Below are 19647 nucleotides of genomic sequence, written 5' to 3' on the forward strand. Positions count from 1 at the left end.
AGAGACACACACAGAGAGAGAGAGAGAGAGAGAGGCAGAGACGCAGGCAGAGGGAGAAGCAGGCTCCATGCAGGAAGCCCGACGCAGGACTCGATCCCGGGTCTCCAGGATCACACCCCGGGCTGAAGGCACGCGCTAAACTGCTGAGCCATCCGGGCTTCCCTCTTCAATACAATTTTAATGTGATTTTACTGAGCACCTATGAGGCCATTCACATTTTCTCAAAAGCGGGATCACTCAGTCCTCACGATTCTATAAAACGGGCATTATAATCCCCATTGTACAGGTAAGAAAAATCAAGGCTCGGAAAGGTGACTTAATGGAAATCTCATAGCTAGTAAGTGGCCGTGTGACGTGTGGTTTGGATGCCCTTGCACTGGACCCTGCAGCGTGGGTCTGCGTGTGTAACGAGGGACTTTCACCATGCCAGTCTATCCATTTAGGGACAGAAGGGGTGCCCGTGCACACTCTTACGCTTGCTCCTCAGAAGACAACCGGAGAGGTCATGCATCATTTTCGGAGGGAGGAGCCGCTCATCCTAAAAGCACCTCCCAGGTCCTTTGACAGGATGTGTCACGATCCTTGACTATTGTTCCCTCCCCCTCTCTGTTGGGTTGACACGGCTATGATTATGGATGATGCTAAGAGCGGCTCGCGGGCGTCTCATATTCTATGGTCGGTCCCCTTTGGAAAGAGGAGCTGCTCATGGAAAACCTCCTTTTCCGTCCTGAGTCAAGACATTCCTTGGGCGATTGGGGGGGACTCCCCTCCCCACCCCACCGCCATTTGGAAGTGATTACCACCGCGGTACCCTGACAGGGTGAGTGATGCGGAGGGCTTGCTCCTGGATGCGGAGCGGAGAGCACGCCGCACCCCCCCCCCTTGGCACACGCTGCTACGGGGAGCCTCGAGTCCCACTTGGATGCGGATTTCCAAGGCTTGCTTTCTACTCTCTGATACATGGGATCGACGTTAATAGCAAAAACCTGGCAGGGAAGGCACCTCTGCCTAGCAAGAGCCCCCGGTGGCAAAACTGAGGAAGTCCTGGCGGCGGGGGGGCTGGAGGGCAGACTGTCAACTCATTTGTTACCTCTCGCCCCAGATGCAAGGGGACCCCGTGACCTGCTCACAGACCTCTGCCTTTGCTCTAACAGCAGCGGCGACGGTCGGCTGTCGCGGTGGCTTCGTGCTCCCCTCCTTTAGGGAAACCTCCCTCACCACCTCTGCTTCCAATCCCTCCCCTGGGTTCAGCTCCTGCTGAACCTGCATCCCTGCGTGGTTCTCAGCAGATCCCCCCACTCCCGGGGAAGGATCCAAACCCCCAGGCACCCAGCATCGCCGGGCGCTCCAGACGTGAACCATCCACCTTCCCGATGACCCACGATACCCATTCACCTCCTTGTACCTGGAGGAATGAGAAAAAAGAAAAATGCCACCTACCCCTGATGGTCCCTTCCTCAAACTGTGCCATTAGAGATTCACAATAAGACCTCATGGAATAAATATCCTCATCGATTTACAGATGAACAAATGCCTCGGGGACACAAAACCATTGCCCAGCGCTCTACTGGCAGTGAGTGGCAGTCATCATTTGAACCCAGGTCTGACGACAAGAGGCTACTGTCCTCTGCTTTGTTCCAGAGTTTCAGGCTGATAGTGGCCTGATAGGATAGTTCCCTGAAGGCAGAGACCCTGGACACCCCCACCCACCCACCCACCCATCAATTCATCCTCGCTTCACGCAGCATGAACCTGAAATCCTCCTCCGGGATGGGTGAATACAATCCTTGCTCTCCGACCCAGACTTGGTCTCCTGCCACCCCCCCCCCCCAGCCTCCTGCTCCCCTCCACCCAAGCTCACTCGCCGAATGAGTAGATTTGGCCTGCTTCAAATTATAGAGCAAATGAGTCGGGTGAAGGGATAAGAAACACCTCCTTTGCCAGCTCCTTTGTTTCTTCCTCAATAGCAAGTCAGCAGATGGAGCATTATGACCTCAAAGCTGCCGCTTTCAAAATCCACAGGACACCCAAGGCGGAGCCGGAAGTAAAAGGGAGCTATTGGGTATGGCTGGACATCACCAGTCGTCCCGAGGGGCCCGGGGACAAAGCAGATCGGACTCGGCGCAGAACAGGCAAGTGACACCAGGGGTCCTGCACCCAACCCACGGGGGCAGTGGTGTCGTCATGTCCCAGGCGCCTTGCCTCTCCCCCTCGCCTCCACGCTGCTCCTGTGTTTCTGGACTGGTCTTATGTTAGCGGATGATCTGGGGAGGTGGGCCGGTGCTCGTGTCAGAAGTGCTCGGGATGGGGACGCCCAGGTGGCTCAGCGGTTGAGCATCTGCCTTCGGCCCAGAGTGTGATCCCGGGGGTCCCGGGATCGAGTCCTGCATCGGGCTCCCTGCATGGGGCCTGCCTCTCCCTCTGCCTGTGTCTCTCCTCCTCTTTCTCTGTCTCTCATGATTAAATAAATAAAGTCTTAAAAAAAAATAAAGAAGGAGAAGTCCTCGGGCTGTGTGGGGCGGGTGTCACAGAGATCCACCGGGAAGTAATCACACCTGAAGGGCAGAAGCACCTGCACACACTCAGGAGCCTGCAATTCAGAGGTGAGCCGCATGGACAGGACGTGGGAAGGACACTGTTTGATGAGGAGTTCTAGAATATTCTTGGGCAAATCTGATCATCCACAGGACAATGAAAGAAGTGTTTAATACAAAAGCTGCCAATATGGCCAGGATGTGCTGTAACGTCCGCAAATCTGAACGTCTATCCCTCGTCTGACTTTACCACTTCTTTCCCACATTCAAGGAGTTTCAGACTTATCTGGAATCTCATCCGCCGATGTAATGGAATCCCAAGAACTAAGCATCTCAGTCAACAGGATTCACATTTGTTCTTCCCCTGGGGCCTCTCACTCTTCCCCAGGAATGCCTGACTGGAACCAGAGTAGGCGGGATAAACTGCATCCACTCATCGGAGTTTCTCAAGACGACAGGCACACAGGCCTGAAGTGATACGGGGTTTATCAGAGGTTCATAATCACACGGAAAATAATCTCCCAGGTGTAAAAACGGGTCTCAGACCCGGCTGTCCTTGGACCACATTCCCAGGTTCGTAGAGGTGTACGTGGCAAGAAGTCTCCGCTCAACTGGGTTCTGAAACCACTGGAAGCCCCTAAGCCCATTCGGCTTCCTACCTAAGCGACCACGTGCCAGGAGTGGTGACCTGGCGACCCCAGGACAGCACCTGACAGGTGTGGAGGACCGCTAGCTAGCTCATGTCCTTCCAGAGACGTGCCTGAAGATAGAAATGGGTTCCAAGTACCACATCAGAGACCCACACAGGACCAACTCTGGAGACCATCGCCTTCTTTCCCAGAACAGTCAGAGGTTAAGGCCTGTCACCCTGGGTTGAGCAAGTTCTAATCTGAAGACTCTGTACTCCGGGGAAGAGAAGGGTTTGCTTACCCCAAAGGCTCCGGGGACAGTGACTCTTCATCTTCCAGCTCCCTCGGCACATGGGCATTTGAGCTCTTTGCAAGAGGACGGGGATGGTCGTTGCTAGAGGGCCCTACTGACTTACGTGCTTCTCAGGGGAACCTGGTGTGTGGCATCCCCATTCATGAGGGCTGAGAGCTACCCCCAAAACCTCAGTCTTAACCTCAGAGTGACCCAGAGGAGGCCCCCCAACACCATCACGGCCTTTCACGCAAGGGTCCTGAACTTCCCACTCTGCCTCTAGAACAAGAAGCTACCATGTACTGTACTAACCCCATGCCCCCTAATCACCTGAGAATGAGAATTGCTTCTGTTTTTAGGGTTTTGATGCTAATCTTTGTGTTCTAAATGAACAGACTCTGTTTCAGCAGTTAAAAAAAAAAATACTAGATAGCTCCCTTATTACTATTCCAGTGTGCTCTGAGGTTGAAAACCAGGGCCATGAGGACAGAGAAGAGTTACTGCTGTTTATTAGATTATGCAAAACAGCAGTATGGTATGCTAGACGAGCAGAGTCTGGGAAATCAGGAGCTCTTAGACACTGAGTCCCGCTCTGCCCTGCATTTGCTGTTGCTCAGAGATTTCGTTCCATCATTACCTTTAATATTTTTTCATATGAGAAAGGTATGCTTATGTGGCAGATTAGGTATCTGATCATAAATTCTTTGCCCTCCCATCCATTTGGAGATTGTGTCCCCTCACCCTGAATCTGAGTGGGTGCTGTGACAGTGGAAGGACAAAAGAAGCCGTGCGATGCCAGTCTCTGGGCCCAGATTTTAGGACCGGCAGCTTCCATTTCCTGCCTCTCCAATCATCCGCTCTTGGAAACCAGCCACCATGCTGCAAGGAAGCCCAAGCAACCCTGTGTAGCTGCCTACGTGGACAGGAACCAGGACCCCCAGCCCCAGCCGAGCTCCCAGGCCAAGAGCCAGGACCAACCTGCCAGCCACAGGTACGAGCCATCTTGGAGACAGACCCTCTGTCCCCGGCTGAGCCACCCCAGCTGACAGCCTCATCCAACAGCAACAAGCCACCTCAGCTGAGTCCTCCCCAAACTGCAGATCCAGTAACAAAATAGACGCCTGCTGCTGTTGCAAGCCACTAGCTTTTGGGTTGTCTTGTCATGTGCCAGCAAATGATGGGAACTTGCATTCAGACTTTTGGGTAGAGAAGGCGGAAATGAACAAAATACAGAGGCATTATCTTTCCACTGTTGCTCTCTAGCTCCTACAAGGAGGCTGCACACCAGAAGAAAAAAAAAAGTCCCCTGAAGAAGTGGCACTCTAATCAACGGCCTTCTCGTGGGCAGAGGGTTAGTCGTAGTCATGCTCAGCTCACATCAGTTGGAAACAAAACAGAGTCCACATACAAGTTCACCCCAGCAGGACCAGCATAATTTACAGGGTCCAGTGGCAAGGTGAAAATACAGGGCCCTTCATTGAAAAATTAAGAATAACAATTTTATAACATATGTATTACATATATTCTTAGGTATGTTAGTACCTTATGGATAGATATGTTATAGTCTAACAAGAATTAAGAATTTTAATTTTTAAGTTATTAAGAATTATTAAGATGGGGGGCACCTGGGTGGCTCAGTGGTTGAGTGTCTGTCTTGGACTCAGGGCGTGACCCTGGGGTCCCGGGATTGAGTCCCTCGTTGGGCTCCCTGCATGGAGTCTGCTTCTCCCTCTGCCTGTGTCTCTGCTTCTCTCTATGTGCGTTTCTCATGAATAAACAAAATCTTAAAAAAAAAAAAAAAAGAATTCTTAAGATAGGACAGCAGAGAATTAATCTCTGGGTCCCTCTTGAGGGCAGGGCTCCAGGTGCCCCCCATCTTAATAATTCTTAATAATTTAAAAATTAAAATTCTTAACTCTTGTTAGACTATAACATATCTTATCTATCCATAAGGTACTAATATACCTAAGAATATAAATAATATATATATACATTATAAAATTGTTATTCTTAATTTTTTAAAGGAAGGGCCCAGTATTTTCACCTTGCCACTGGGCCCTGTAAATTATGCAGATCCTGCTGTGTGACCACACAGATCAAACCCCCACAAAGCCACCCCGCATCCCAGCTTAATGGCCCTGATGATTCACATCGTAGGCACATGGATCCTGAACCCCAAAAAACACATCTCCTCAGCTCCTTACCCCAAACCATTCTGTAACTTCACTTAGAGCAACACAGAACAAGCTGTCTCGTGTCATGAGCCATTTCAGAAAGGACCGCCCAACCTCATCCTCGGTCCCACACCTCATACTGCCATCACTAATGTTGCCATCACTGGTGGGTCAGGTAACAGTAGTTTTTAAAAGATACCATTGACCTTTAAAATTCAAAGGACTTGGGTGCCTGGGTGGCTCAGTTGATTAAGCGTCTGCCTTCAGCTCAGATCATGATCCTGGAGCCCTGGGACCGAGCCCCAAATCAGGCTCCTTCCTCGGCGGGGAGTCTGCTTTTCCCTCTGCCCCTCACCCTGCTTCATGCTCACACTCTCTCTCTCTCTCTCTCAAATAAATTTTTAAAAATATTTTTAAAAATAAAATAAAATAAAATTCAAAGAGGGAAAGAGACTAAGGATGGCACAGTACCCCAGGCTGGGAGCCGCAGGGAACCGCACCATCCCTACACCTGCAGGGCCAGGTGGGGAGCAGCTTCTGACTCAAGAGAGCTGCTGCAGGAAGAGTCACCTGAAATAACTATGGCTTTTGGCGAAAGGACAACACCCACATGGCAGGGCGGCAAGGGAAGGAGCCAGGGGAGCAGACACCTGGCCTCAGTTCTCCCACCAGCTCCTACTGGTCAAACCCAAGAGAAGCCAGAAGCCAAGTGGGTCCACTGAGGCAGGGCCTCCAAGTCAGTCTCAACGGGAGCACACATGAAAGCTCAGCTTATGCTTAAGGAAACTGGAAAAATCCTCTTCAGGAAATCTCCACATTTTCCCATTTGTTCATCTGAAGACACCAGCCCAGCGTCACAGGAGGGATCCCTCGGAGGCGTTTCCCCAGCTGCCCTCAGAAACCAGGGCTGGACTGGGGGGCTGCGGGGGTGAAGGCAGCCGGAGGCTATGCCAGAGAACTGGCTGGAGCCAGCCCTCACCCTACAGTCACCAGCAGGAGGGGTCGCAGCAAACAGAGCCCCCAAAGCCAGCTCCCTACGTGAGGCAGCAGACATCTCTCAAGCAGGTGCCTCCTTGAGAAACAGCGGCTGCCTCAGCCATCTGTGTGGAAGATGCCCGGGGGACAGTCACATGGGAGCTCCCGGAGCTGCAGGACACACTGCCAGCCTGGCCCCTGGAGGCCGAGGCAGTGATGGTGGCAAAGCAAGACGGCTTCACCGCATCGGCCCCTAAGACTCAGACATCCCAGGACGCTTCCAAATGCACCCCAGCAACTCTGGTTCCCTGCTTGCATCCTTTTTTTTTTTCGGTTTCAGTGGTAGAATTGAGTGATTCATCAGTTGCATATAACACCCAGTGCTCATGCCATCATGTGCCCTCCTTAATGCCCATCCCCCCCGTGACCACCCCCCCACCCGCCCCCTTCCAGCCACCCTCTGTTCCCCAGAGTTCAGCATCTCTGCCTGCATTCTAAGTGCGGGGTGTCCCCAGGTCTCCCCTGAGTCTATCCTCCTGACTTTTTTTTTTAAGATTTCATTTATTTATTCATGAGAGACACAGAGAGAGGCAGAGACACAGGCAGAGGGAGAAGCAGGCTCCATGCAGGGAGCCCAATATGGGACTCAATCCCAGGACCCCAGGGTCACGCCCTGAGCCCAAGGCAGATGCTCAGCCCCTGAGCCCCCCAGGCGTCCCTACTCTCCTAACTTTAAGCTGACGAAAGACAGGGTGTAGGAACCCGAATGCTAACCCCAGCCCCCTTTCTAGCTGGTCCTGCACTTGTTTTCCTTCCTCGTTGCTTGGCTTCTCTTTTCTCTTCCTTTTATTTCTTCTAGCCTCTCCTCTACATTTTTAAAACGTTTTATTCCAGTATCTTTCTCAGCTCTCATTCCAAACATCCCCGCCCCATTCTCTTTCGTCTCTCAGGGCTTGAACAGACAGCACGGATATCCCTGGTCTCCAGACCCACAACGAGCCTTCTAGCACCTTCTCCCTGGATGCAAAATGGGCAGCTTCTGTTTCCTGTAGCAGCCGGGCATGTTGCCTTTCCCCATCAAGAAGCCCCCAGTATTTATGGGACTACCTGGAGTGACAGACAGTCGGTAGGTGACACTCGTGGGGTCCTCTTCACACTGGGTAGGAGCGTGGTGGCCACAGGCAGTCCCGCTCCCTCCCAGGCCACAGCACCAGAGGGGCGGCGTCCCAGCGGCTCCTGGTGGGCTGGCTACTGGGCTCCTTCTTCTGTCATCCGCCCTGCAGGTTAGATCAGAGGCCCACACAAGAAAGGACAGCCTCGAGTGCCACCGTCTGTCCCTTTGGACATGTTCAACAAGACACGTCATTTGCCTCTGTCTCTTGTTAGGCCTGTTCTCTCCCTCTCCCCGTTCACTGGGAATCGGCTTCTAGGACACCAGAGCCCCAGGTTTACCATGTGGATGTTGTCCCAGGCCACATCCGCAGCTCCTGACTGGTCTTCCCTGTGGCCAAGCCTCTCTGGGGGCCGGCTCCACCTGCCTCCTCCGAGACCCCCCTCCCCAGCATCCACACTAACCCAAGAGCACTCGGGGGAAAAAACCCCACGGCCTTTCATCTCCACCAACTCCAACCTTGGTTTAAAGCCTCTGGGACACCAGCACAGGAAATCCCAACCATGGCTTTGTACTTTGGATCCTGGCTTTGAAGTACGTGCTAACAGCTGTAATTGGCATTATGGAAGCAGGTTAGAAGAAATTACTCGTAGCTAAGGAGCCGGCAAAGAGAAAATTATCCAAGTCATCTTGCATTTGGTCCTTAATCCAACACTGTAAAACTAAATCCTTGTCACCCTGACTCCACGGGCGTCTGCGGCACAGCGTAGGGACTTCACTACCCTTCAGTGGGTCTGACAACCTTGAGACGTGGCCCCTCCACCCGGCAGGGCCCCCGGAACAATCTCAAAAGCATCCAACAGGCGCTCGAGGCTCTGGAGAGTCCCCATCCAACCCGGATGCATGTGTAGACGTGTGTGACTCCCCCTCCCCCCCCAAGCACCTCTGCCCCTCTCCTGGAAAGCCCTGCCTCCAGCGGCTGGGAGCTCATCCTCTCCAAGCTGTGGCCTAAAAACACCCCTGAGGTGTGCCCCTCTCAGCAGCACCGGTGTGAATCAGGGTCCTGACGCAGACCAGAGTTGTTCAGGCAAGGAGGCCCTAGCAGGTGCCCGAATCAGAGTGGGGCCGCTGGTGAACAGTACCTCCTCACCTAGTCTGTCTGTGGGACATGCCGGCAGGGGGCTTTCCATTTTTTGATAGAAGGAGGAAGGTTTTTCTCTTTTGGTTGAGTGGCTTAATGAATCCCAGGGCTTTCTGTCTTGGTTATGAACACAAGCATGCGTGTGTGTGTGTGTGTGTGTGAGAGAGAGAGAGAGAGACAGAGAGGGGGCAGGTAATCACTGGGCACTGGAGGGGGTCGCACAGTGCCTGCCCCCCACCCCAGCCCCAGCTCTACGACTGGTTCCACCAGCTGACAGGAAGACAGGCGAGGGCCCGGGAGCACAGGACCCAGCCTCCATGTGGACCTCGGGTCACCTCGAGGCCTGGCTGCCCTGGGAACCCTGGCATCGCCCCCGTGGGGGCCACACCACCAGCCTTGGGGGGTCCCTCCCTCCCTGGTCCCCAGCGGTAGGGCCGGTGGCTCACCCTCAGGCTGCTTCCTGCCTTGAGAGCCCTGCAGGGAGAAGCTGGAACAGGAGAGAAAGGTCAGTGGAACTCTGAAGATCAGGGCTGACAGGCGGCTGTAGGACCACATACAGAAATAGGTGCAAGGGGCAGGGGGCAGGAGTGGGGGGAAGGATGGTGGTATCCGCAGAGTCCTAAAGGGCCTGGGGCAGACAGGGGAGTCTCTAATGCTAACATGTCCTCACTGGCCCATACGTGCAGGGGGGCGGCCAGGGACCACACGTGAAGCTGGCCATGGGGCCTCGTGTATTTGCCCCTTTACATCACACCAGAGGATGGGCCAGAAGACAGGGAGCCTGAGGGGAGCCCCGAGCCAGTGGGAACCAGCACCTTGCAGTCTGCATCCCCAGGAGGCGCACCCAGGCCAGGCAGGAGCCGAGCAGGGGCAAGGCTTCCTTTCCCATTTCTTTCTTTTTTTTTTTTAAATTTAAAGATTTTATTTATTTATTCATGAGAGTCACCGAGAGAGAGGCAGAGACACAGGCAGAGGGAGAAGCAGGCTCCCTGCAGGGGCCCGATGCAGGACTCAATCCTGGGACCCCGGGGTCATGCCCTGGGCTGAAGGCAGATGCACAACTGCTGAGCCACCCTGGCGCCCCATTCCCTTCCCATTTCTGATCAGGATCTGGTTCAGTGACAGCCAGTTTGAGAAGGATGAGGGAACACAACAAACCCCTACCCCGACAGGTCACTCATGGAACCAGTATTTCTAGACGCCCAAGAGGACAGTGGGCTCTCTGGTCATTCGGAACCTGCCTGCCCCGGGACCCAGCGCACATCCTACATAGCCCGCACCAACACCCATCACTCTGGGCTTCCAGAGCTGCTCTGGTTTTGTGGAACCCGCTCCCAGGGAGAAGAGTCTAGAGACGGGACTCCCGGATACCTCCGATCATGGGTTTTCAAAGCCCAGAGAAAGGCCACTCTCCACGAATACAATTAACACACACACGCACCCTGACTCTCCCACCATGTGACACCCACGGAAGGACCCCGTGGACATTCCTAAAGGAGAAAATCACAAAGGCGGCAGCAGGATGGATGGAATGACCCTTCTCTTCATCTTCCTTCAAATCTTAGGCTTCAGAATAAGGCAACATCGGAATTGTTAATACAAAAATAACGATAATACACGGGGAACGCCCGCCCACCCCAACATTTCCGAGGTGTCAGCTAGGGCAGGGGGGTGAGAAAGCCGCTCCGGGAATGGCTGGGACACAGGTATAGCCCCAGAAAGGAACGCGGGATAACACAAGAGGATAAACTCCCTGTGAGTGGGGCTCCAAGCCCAGAAGATTTCTGCAAACTATTATCTAATTTGATTCCCCTCATTGCATTACAGGGGGATTTAAAACACATCACCTCCAGCTGAAATGGGTTCTGGTAAATTTCTCGAGCGCTCTCGCGGATCTCACGTCATCCTCTGGGTTCAGGGTCAACACTACATTAATGACCCACCATTTATCCACCGGGTAATTCACTCCCTGGCAACCTACTTTATTTATGCTATATAAATTCAGGAAGCAATTAATAGTTGCCACAAAAGCAACATGATCGAGGGTGCTTTTCCCAATCAAACTGCGAAGCTAGGCAGTTCTCTTACCCCAAGGCAGGGGAGGAAGGCGAAGCACTAAGTAGCACCATCACAGGTTCTCTCTGCCTCCCTCCCCTGGGTGGGGGAGAAGCTGAGAGGACTTTCTTTTTCTCTTAGCACCCAATTTTCACTCTCTTTCAAAGGAGCCATTCCTGGGGCGCCTGGGTGGCTCAGTCGGCTAAGTGGCTGCCTTCCGCTCAGGTCATGATCCTGGAGTCCTGGGATGGAGCCCCGCATTTGGCTCCCCACTGAGCAGGGAGTCTGCTTCTCCCCCCTCCCCTCTCTCTGCCCCTCTTCCCTACTTGTCCACTGCTCTTTCTCTTTCAAATAAATAAAATCTTTAAAAAAAAAAAGGGGGGGGGGAGTCATTCCCCTTGCGAACAGCTGTCCCTGTTACCTTTTTTGACATCCTGTCCACCTTTTGGTTCTGTTCAGGCAAAAGTAATTTAATAATAACACCATAAAAATCAGGGAGAAAGAACAGTTTACTCATTAACCAAAAAACAAACAAACACAAAAATCATCCTAACACCAAAAAAAAAAAAAAAAAAAAAAACCTGGCATGAAAATAGGAGCGCTTTCAGGATTTGACTTTTATCTGCCCTTTACAAACACGCTTCTGGGAAGTCTACGCAGAAACCACCCCATGAACAGAGAGGGAGGTTAAGGGACTTATGCCTGGCAAAGAGGGTCAGGAGGGAAGTTCAACTGTCCCCCCCAGCCCCCCGAGGTATTACGTTATTTCTCTGCCCTAAGGGCCCCAAGCTACTGTGCTTCCAAGCTGGGCCAGCTACTATTGGCTGGCTGACCCATAGCAGGCTCAGACCCCTTCTCCCAGAAAATTTTTGCTTTTAGAGGTCATCCATCTGACTTAACGAGATGCAAATGGAAGACCCTGAGTGGCTTCTAGGAAAGCTTGATTAAGGAGAAAAGACTTAGCTGGTATGACTCAGAACTTTTACCCCTCACCTTCAGGCCCTGCCCTCTTCTTCCCGCCTGGAATGTGGTTTCAAGGCTGGGGCTGCAGCCTTTCTGTGGCCAAGAGGATAAAGGCCTATGTGTTGAGGATGGAAAGAAGAAATACAGGGAGAGCTTGGTTGCCAATGGCACTGATGAGCCACAACATCACCTCCACTCACCAGACTTCTTGTAATGTGGGGGAAAAAAAACAACTCCCCTTCTGTTTAAGCCAGGGCTGGTTGGGTTTGCTGTTAATTGAAGCTGAATGTAATTCAACTGAGCTCTCTCTTGCCCTCTCTCCTACAGGCACACACACCAATGCCCGCCAACCTCGTCGTAGGAACAGAGCTACTCTTCCAGAATGTCCACCATATATATGTGTGTATGTATACATGATGGAATATTACTCACCCATCAAAAAGAACGGAATCTTGCCATTTGCCACGACACAGATGGAACTAGAGGGTTTTATGCTAAGTGAATTAAGTCAGAGGGAGACAATTACCATATGATTTCACTCCTATGTGGAATTTAAGAAACCAAACAGATGAACATAAGGGAAGGAAAAATAAAATAAGATGAAAACAGAGAAGGAGACAAACCATAAGAGACGCTTAACTACGGGAAATAAACTGAGGGTCGCTAGAGGGGTGATGGGGGGATGAGGTAACTGGGTGACAGCCATTAGGGAGGACACACGATATGATGAACACTGGGTGTTAATATAAGACTGAAGAATCACTGAATTCTACCCCTGAAACTAATAATATACTATTATGTTTATTAAAAAAGAATGTCAACCTTAAATGTAGGGCCAACATCATACTTAAAAAACCAAAAGGCGTTCATTCCTCCCTTAAAATCCAGGAAAAAGGTAAGAATATTCCCTATTAAACCTCCACAATTTAAGTACTTTAAAAGTCCTGTGTCAAAAAGCATAAAACAGACACAAAGACTTAAAACTACTGGAAAGAAGATACAATACATTTTCATTACTTGAAAATGAATCAAACCAAGAAAGCAATGAAAAACAAAATTAATAGCTGGGTAAAACACAGAGACAAGATAATATGGAAGAATTATTTTTTCTACGTGTAAACACACGTAGAAACTAACTTTTCAAACAAAAGTTAATAAGAATTCACAGCAACAAGAAAACGCACAATATCTAGGAATAACCCTAAAAAGGAATATGTGGTACCATCACAATGAAAATGCAACTTCACAGAGAGATGGAAAGATTTGAATAAATGCAGAGACACAGCCTGTTCCTTAATGAGGAGACTGGTTTACCAAGGCCATCCTTTCCCAAAGTTTAAGAAAATACCCGTCAAAATCCTAATATATTTTGCCTCTAACTTGACAAAATAAATACAAAGTACAGCATGAAGAATGAATTGAGGAGAACCAAACAGGTCTTTATTAAAAAAAAAAAAAAAAAAAAAAAAACTTCTGCAATAAGGGAGGCCATCCTCTACTGAGGATATAAAAATAAATTATAAAGCTACAAAAGTTCAAATAGCAGGGTACTGGCAATCTTAGAATTGATAAAGTCAATGACACAATTTAAGTTTCCCTGCAAACCCTCTGATGTACAAGAAGTCAGCACGTGACAAAAGCACGATAAGCCCTCCTACAAAAGACATCAGGAAAATTGGATATTAGAGAAAAATCGAAAGTTATCTCCTTACCAATATACAGTAGAATTCTAGATGGGTAGAAAAGTTAAATGTAAAAGCATGAAAGCAAGAGTCAAGTATTGATCATCTCAGGAATTCCAAGCTCCATGAAGATAGGAATCATGTCGGCCTTTCATGGTTATTTCCACAGTGCTTGATACAGTCCCTGGCACAGACATGAGCTTCCATTCCTATTTGTTCGTCTCACTAATAAGCATTAATGTCAGGGAAGAAATCACAAAAGAAAAGGAATATTTCATTATAAAATAAAATGTATGTATGGTATAAAAAAAATTATCAAGCAAATGACAAACTAGGAAAAACATATCCAGTGAATATGATAAAGTGTTCACTCATGTAAACACACAAAAGAGAACAAAAAAATGTATAAAAGAAGAGACAGAGCAGAAAAAAATGGCCATTGACGCTTTGAAACTTTACTCAAATTCTTACATAACCTAAAATCCAATTTAACACTATCAGTCAGCAAATGTCTCTAAGTAAGAAATGGTCGATGAAGGGGCGCCTGGGTGACTATTGGTCAGTGAACAATGAGATATCACTTCACAGTGATTACAAAGACCAAAATCCGATCACTGACTGCACCAAATGCTGACAAGGATATGGAGCAACAAGAAGTCTCACCCACAGCTGGTGGGAATGCAAAATGGCACAGCCACCATGAAATACAGTTTGGTGGTTTCTTACAAGATTACACATACTTGGGGCACCTGGGTGGCTCAGTAGGTTAAGTGTCTGCCTTTGGCTCAGGTCATGATCCCAGGGTCCAGGGATCGAGCCCCACTTTGGGCTCCTTGCCCAGCGGAGAGTCTGCTTCTCTCTCTGCCTCTCCCCTTCACTTGTGTGCTCTCTCTCTCTCTCTCAAATAAATAAATAAAAACTTAAAAAAAAAAAAGACTACACATACTCTTACCACACAATCCAGCAATCGGTATTACCCAAAGGAACAGAGAACCTATGTCCACACAAGACCTTTCACTGCTGTTTATGGCAACTTATTCAATCGCCAAAACTCTGAGGCACCAAGATTTCCTTTGGCAGGTGAAGGAATAAATAAAGCTGTAGTACATGCAGACAACGGAATGTTATTCGATGCTAAGAAGAAATGGGCTGTCCGGTCATGAAAAGACAGGGAAGGATCTGAAGCGCATGTCCCTGAGCAAAAGAAGCCAATCTGAAGAGACTACATGTACTCTGTAGGATTCCAACTGCATAACATTCTGGAGAAGGAGAAGGTATGGAGTCAGTAAAGAGATCAGTGGTTACCAGCAGTTAGTGGAGAAGAAGGGATGAACAGGTGGAGCACAGATATTTTTAGGACAGCAAGGCTCTTCTGTGCAATACAATCATGGTGAATATAAGTGGCGTCATTATAAATTTGCCCAAACCCATAAATTTTACACCAAGAGGGAACCTGAGTATATACTGTGGGCTCTAGGGGATAATGAGCTGTCCATGTGGGTTCTTCGACTATAACAAATGGACCACCAGTCTGGTGGGAGAGGTCAATAAATGGGAGGCGCTGTGCACATGGGAGTGCAGGGAGCTTCTCGGAAAGCTCCGTACCTTCCACTCAATTTCTCAGTGAATCTGAAACTGGTCTGAAAGATAAAATCTATTTTTTTAAAAAATAGCGAGGGAAAGATGAAAAGAGCCTGACACCTTCACATACTGCTAATGGGAGTTGTAAGCTCGTAGAACCAAGGGTAGAGAACCAAAAACAGGCCCTGCCCCAGCTCAACACCATTTCCAAACTGATTTTCACTGATATCTCCACCTGGCCCCTTTCAAGGGGAAGGAAGGGAGGAAGGGAGGAAGGGAGCGGGGAAGGGAGGGGAGAAGGAGGAAGAAAAGAGAGAGAAAGAAACAAGAAAAAGAGGAAGGAAGGAAGGAAGGAAGGAAGGAAGGAAGGAAGGAAGGAAGGAAGGAAGGAAGGAAGGAAGGAAGGAAGGAAGGAAGGAAGGAAGGAAAAGATCTCAAGAACCTTAAAAAATGTTCATATATTTTATGTTGTAATTCTCCCCTCAGCCACCTAAGGAAATAATCTAAGACATGATAAAATACGTATTACTGGGAAGGTCAACTAAATGTTAATTATAAAAACATAAATGATTAAACAAATTATGCTATAATTAAGTTTCATAACCAATAAAGCCATACTTTCAAAGACTAATGATACGGGCACACGTTCACCACATAGTGTCAGATGCAGATGAGTGGTTCTAAGAATAAACAGACATGCAGGTATGAATAAACAGACAGGCAGACACACATAAATACCCATGAAAAAAAAGGGAGGAAAAAAAAAGACTAGAAAGGAAAACACCAAAATACTAAGAGGGTGTTCTGGGAATAGTGATATCATAGATGATTTTCATTTTCCTTACATTTTTAATATTTTCCAAATGTTCCCCAATAAGCATTTAATTACCTCACAATTCAGTGTCTTTGAGCATTATAACCTTGTAACACTCAACCACATGGACCTCCTTGTTTTAAAGTTAAAACAAAAGGAAGGATGGATCATTGGACTTCATTACAGTTTAAAACTTCTGTATATCAGAAAACATGATCAAGAAAATGAAAAGACAAAAAAAAAAAAAAAGAAAATGAAAAGACAATCCACAGAATGGGAGAAAATATTTGCAGATCACAGGGTCTAGTTCCAGAATAGTTAAAGGCTCTTTCCATTCAGCAACAAAAAGACAAAAAACGCAATTTGAAAATAGACAAAGGACTTGCAGAGACATTTCTGCAAAGAAAATAGGCGAATGGCCAATAAGCACATGAGAAGATGCTCAACATGATGAGTCATCAGGAAACTACGAATCAAAACCATGGTAAGGTACCACTTCACACCCACTAGGATGGCTAGAATCAGAAGAGAATGGGAAAATAACAAGTGTTGGTGAGAACACGGAGAAATTGGAGCCCTTGCGTATTGCTGGCAGGAACAACACACAGGTGGCTGCCGTAGGAAAATGGTTTGACAATTCCACAAAAAGCTAAATATAAGATTGCTGTGTGACCCAGGAACAGCACTCCTAGGTATATACCCAAGAGAACTGAAAACAGGTGTTCAAGCAAAACTTGTATATGAACATTCACAGCAATGTTACTCACAGTAGCCGAAAAATAGAAACAAGCCAAATGTCTATTAACGGATGCATGATAAACAAATGTGGTATATCCATGCAATGGAGTATTATTCACCCATAAAAAGGAATGAAATACTGATATTTACTACAGCAGAAATGAGCCTTGAAATATTATACAAAGTGAAAGACGCCAGACGTAGAGGCCCTCTGTTACATGATTCAATTTATACGAAAATACCCAGAATAGGCAAATCCGTAGAAACAGATAGCAGGGCGGTGTTTGCCAGGGGCTGGGGGAAGAAAAGGAAGGGATCTCTGCTTAACGGGTACAGGGTTGACGGAATGGGGATGATGGCAACATTCTGGAGTTAGACAGTAGTGATGATGGCACAACATCGTGAATGGATTGAAAGCCACTGACTTGTAGACTTTAAAATGGTTTAAAAATGGTCAATTTCATGTTACATGACTTTTACACAACTACTGCTACTACTACAAATCATAATAATAAAGAACACACACTGTTGCTTTAACACCTAGACTTTGAAAACCCTCTGCAATTATTCCCACCCTGGTCTCCCCTGATTTTTTAAAATATTTTATTTATTTATTCATGAGAAACACAGAGAGAGAGAGGCAGAGACACAGGCAGAGGGAGCAGCAGGCTCCATGCAGGGAGCCCGATGTGGGACTCGATCCCAAGTCTCCAGGATCATGCCCTGGGCTGAAGGCAGGTGCTAAGCCTCTGAGCCACCCGGGCTGCCCCCCGATTTTTCAATTCATGTGTAATCATGTTCTGATCCAGTCCACCAGCTTCTTGCTGCATCCCTAGGTTTAGAACACAATTTGCCAGCTACAACACTATTTCTTCAAATCCCACCGCCTCGGCCTGGAATACCCTCTCACTCCTCTACAACGGAGTACCTGTCTCAGAATCAAAAGGCCCAGGATGTAACCCCCGTCCACGACTCACTAGTTGTCTCCTCTTGGGTAAGGCAACTGCTCCAAGCCTCATTTTCGTATATGTAAATTAATCAGTCAAAATTCAATCAACAAATAAACAAAATTCCAATCTGTGGTAGGATCATGGTGTGCGAGTCCACCCTCTGGAGGAGTTATGACGACAGGCCACATGAAATAGATGAAACCACATCAAATTGCAAATGATAAGGCACCAAACCTATGTAAAGTGATAATCTCCTCTATGCCAGTATTTCTAAGCTTCAGGAATTTCCACCTCCCCAGACGTAGTTTAGGTCAAGGGTCGCGTCACCTGCACCATTGTAACCCATTATACTTGCAATCTGTTCAACTTATTTTACTTAAACAGACTTATTTTAACAGAAACTTTATATCATTTTTTAGGACATCACTGGTCTGATACCATGACTCTTCTATACATGTTAGAAGACACCATTGCCGCGATGAAAACTGTGTACCTATGAGCTGTGGGAGGTCGCCGTCAGTACCACGGCTGGCAGCACGCCTAGGAAACAATGATCTCTGCTAACTGTCTTCTCAAAGACCCGAATCAAAACTCACCTCCTCTAGGAAACCTTCTCTGATTTGCTTTTCACCCGGTTTTAGAGATGCCTTTGTGATAAGCTCTTGCGTGCTTAATTTACACCTTTGCCTGTCCATGTTCTCAATTCACCCCCATCTAGACTTTCAACACCAGCACTAGATCATACAACACCAAAAGCCAGAGATCTTGTCTTGTTCCTTTTATTCCCTCCCATAGGCCCAACTACACCACAGCAAACATTTGCTGAATTGATAAGGTTTAAATGAACGAAAGGTGCCCACCAAATGCTTACAGTTATCTTTTTATCATCTGTGTTCTAAATAGAGAGAAACCCACCCACATCATTTCCTAGTCTATACGGTGTGGCCGCAACAGCCTGATTCAGATGTCAACCAGTGGGAAGGATGGTTTGTTACAATAAGACAGGTGCTGAGCGCCTGGGTGGCTCGGTTGGTTAAGTGACTGCCTTTGGGTCAAGTCATGAACCCAGGGGTCCTGGAATCAAGACCCATATCAGGTTCCCTGCTTGATGGGCAGCCTGCGTCTCTCTCTCTCTCTCTCTCTCTCTCTCTTTCTCTTTCTCTCTCTTCTTTCTCTCCCTCTCTCTCTCTCAAATAAATAAATAAAATCTTTTTTAAAAAAATTAGACAAATCCCTGACACAATAGCATTCAGTAGGTTTGGGGGGATGAGTGTTAAGTGGGACCATTACTCAAAAGGCCCTGCCTCCTTAGACCACCTGCAGAAGGTGAGAGGGATGAGTACAGATGAGTCAGCATGTGAAGACCAAGGCCCACCTAGGGCTGAAAGTCCAGGTTTTCTCGGGGCCCGAACCACACAGCTCCACCCAAGCCTCTAAGCTAAGCCTCCTTCCATCAGCTCAAGAGTGGCTCTACCCTGATGAGGGGCCCGGTTCTCAACTTGATACTCTCCTAATTAGAAGTAAATCCCCGTAATACAGGAGAGCCTTTGCGTGTCCACAGTGCATTTTGGCCATGAGTCTCAGAGCACTGACAAAAGAAGCTGCAAGTGAAAATTACTGATTGAATACATCCAGACACAGAGCAATCCCTGTGTCAATGTTGACAGAGCAGCTCTTTATCGTCCAGCGCCAGGAGGGCGAACGTAAAGCAAAACCACCAGAGAGGCTGGGAGAAAAAGAATGTCTGCTACTACACAACTGTGGAGGCTTGTATGTATAAAACAACGATGAATTTTAATAATAACAACAACTGCTTTCAACCTTGAAGGTACAGAGCTCTCTGCAGTCTGCAAAGCATTTCTCAGACTTGGTCGTCGCGTACAAGCCTTATGCCGACCCCGTCAGATATCACTTGCCCCATTTTTACACATAAAGAAACTCGGGTTCAAAGGGTGTCTTAAACCTAGTTTCCTGCCTCCAAATCCAATGTTCTTTTGATCTCCAAGTC

At 48.2% G+C, this 19647-nt stretch overlaps 1 protein-coding gene and 1 long non-coding RNA gene across 3 annotated transcripts in view; one reads left to right on the top strand and one right to left on the bottom strand.

Moving 5' to 3' along the window:
• The window catches only part of LMX1A (LIM homeobox transcription factor 1 alpha), a 152556-nt gene that overhangs the window by 104551 nt on the left and 28358 nt on the right, over positions 1–19647 (bottom strand). The gene's annotated exons all lie outside the window — the stretch shown is intronic.
• On the top strand, positions 1999–18400 carry LOC144307016 (uncharacterized). Of its 2 annotated transcripts, XR_013373977.1 has the most exons (5): positions 1999–2132; positions 7555–7730; positions 10684–10813; positions 12202–12277; positions 18059–18400. It is a non-coding gene; the product is annotated as an uncharacterized LOC144307016 (long non-coding RNA). The 2 variants fall into 2 exon arrangements; XR_013373976.1 differs by lacking the exons at positions 7555–7730; positions 10684–10813 and having other exon boundaries at positions 2024–2132.

Source organism: Canis aureus, chromosome 38 (assembly GCF_053574225.1).
Source record: "Canis aureus isolate CA01 chromosome 38, VMU_Caureus_v.1.0, whole genome shotgun sequence".
Taxonomy (NCBI): Eukaryota; Metazoa; Chordata; class Mammalia; order Carnivora; family Canidae; genus Canis; species Canis aureus.